Source organism: Gavialis gangeticus, unplaced genomic scaffold, assembly GCF_001723915.1.
Source record: "Gavialis gangeticus isolate Ggan-Ray unplaced genomic scaffold, GavGan_comp1, whole genome shotgun sequence".
NCBI classification, from domain to species: Eukaryota; Metazoa; Chordata; order Crocodylia; family Gavialidae; genus Gavialis; species Gavialis gangeticus.
The window spans coordinates 240564545-240566708 of record NW_017729032.1 but is presented as its reverse complement, the minus strand read 5'-3'; the positions used below and the strand labels follow the sequence as shown (position 1 = coordinate 240566708).

Below are 2164 nucleotides of genomic sequence, written 5' to 3'. Positions count from 1 at the left end.
GTTTGGTTTTTTATTTTTTTTTTTTTTTTTTTTTTTTTTTTTTTTTTTTCAGGGTGTCTCTCTAAGCTGGGACAGGTTTCTTTTTCTTCCTGCCCCCCCCCCACCCCCACGAATACCTTGAGATAATCTTCCTTTTTCAGGAGGGCTTGAAGGTCATTAATGATGTGTTTTAGGTGTACAAACTGGGGTGTAGGTGATTACCAGACAAGAGGGATTCTGTTGTCTTGGTCCTGGGGTTAGTATTGTAGCAAGGTCTGAGTCTGGCTTTGTTGGTTTGAATGTGGGTTTGTTGGATTATTTTGGGATTGTATGTATTGTAATTGTAAGAATCCCTGCCCTAGATCCTCAAGGCATTTATCCTGATTGGTGGGATCAGAGCACAGCTTGGCTGTAGATATATCTAATGTTGCATGCTTGCGTGACAGCTAGTAGTGTGTAGGTAGCTGAAGCGGTTGGCTGACTTGCGACACAATGTTGTGGTGTGGCCATTGCAAACCTACAGTAGTATCTAGGAAGTAAATCTTTTGGGTTGGAGCATTCCAGAGTCGGTTTGCTGGAGGGGTGGAAGTTGTTTAAACTTCTAGTGAAATTTCTCTAAAGAGTCATTCCCACATGTCCGTATTTTGAAGATGTCATTGATGTACTCGAGTTATACCAGGGGGACTAGAAAAGACTGCAATATCAGGTACAGCTTGAGTTGGAACGGAGTAGGAACTTCTGGCAAAACTGTAACTCTTTATGAAGATATTTCAACCCGTGCTACATAATCTGAAACTGGTTTTCCTGTCCTTATGACAGGAATGCTGTACCCAAACTGTATTCTAACACGTCTACTAACTATATAGTTGGGCCAATAAGGTATCTTAGCCCCTCCCTACTCCTTTCACATTGCTATGCAGCAGCACCAGAGCTTTAGGTTTCCCACTCTTATAGGCGGCACCTGTGTAGACTAATTTGTCTAGAGATGCATTGCTTTCATAGGCTACAGCCTGCTTTGTCATGTGCTATGACTGGACATGTAGAGAGTGGGGGTACTAAATAGAAAGTGTCCTCACTTTAATTATAAAGGTTAGAGAAAGGTCACTTTAATTATAAAGGATAGGGAAAGCAGGTGGCACTGATAAGTGATAGCAAGTAGAAAGAATCAAAGGGGATAAACAAAGCAGTGAATCCATTGAGAGGTTATAAAAGCTAGTCCAGCTAATAGTATAGGATCCAGAGCTGAGACCATACTTAACCATAGTCTGTGGGTGACTCCTTGTTCTGCCATTTTCATGTTTTAAGCTAAACTAATTTAATTTTTAGAGAATAAAAAACTAAATTTGCCTTCACTATGAAGATGAAGAGCTGTCTGGTACTATGTGGAGAAACAATAGAAGTGGGTAAAACAGATGTCGGCAACCCATGTCCTGTGGTGCCATTAGATCCAGCCAGCAGAGTGGGTTTTGGTGGTATTTGATAATGGAGCTTTACCAGTGCCAGGCCGTGTTGCATTTTGGCTAGGCCCTTTGCTCAAGCTGTGCTGTGGTTGGGTGGTAGAGAGAAATGGTTGCCAGGTTCTAGTGCCAGCCTGCCTAGGACCTGAGCTGGGTCATTCCAGCTTGCCACTGGAAAATGGTACAGAACGCTGGTCTACATATGGCTTCCATGGAGTGGAGAAGAAGGGTAGCTTGAATCTTCCTGTGTAGTTGAGGAGAATTAAATAACTTGAGGTAAATTACACTGTGGCTACTTTCACAGGGTAAATATTTACTTCAATTTCATTATTGGGAAAGAACACAATTAAATGAAAGCTCTATAGTGGGGGGGGAAGATAGGAGACTTAACATGTTAGTGGTGGGGTTTTGTTTGTTTGTTTGTTTCTTGTTTTTTTTCGTTTTGGTCAGGTTTTGTTGCCTTTCCTGTCTCTTCCCTGAATTGCTCCTCTCTTTCTGCTTCTTCAATTCCACATTAATATCCATGTAGCAGGGAGCTGCCCTAAATCCTTAAGTTAAACATATCTTGAGTTCTCAAACTTATTTTAGCTTTCAAAAATTTAGTAAGACTCATTAGCTTAAACTTTTCATCTCATTGACTCTTTTTTTTTTTTTTTTTTCCACTTGTACTTATTCAACACTTTCTCTAGCAAGTAGAGCTTTAGTATTAATAATGTAACACAGTGCTT

At 40.6% G+C, this 2164-nt stretch overlaps 1 protein-coding gene across 1 annotated transcript in view; it reads left to right on the top strand.

Annotated features, from left to right (window-relative positions):
• Positions 1–2164, top strand: part of GBE1 (1,4-alpha-glucan branching enzyme 1) — a gene marked incomplete at its 5' end in the record, with an annotated part of 443948 nt that overhangs the window by 1379 nt on the left and 440405 nt on the right. The gene's annotated exons all lie outside the window — the stretch shown is intronic.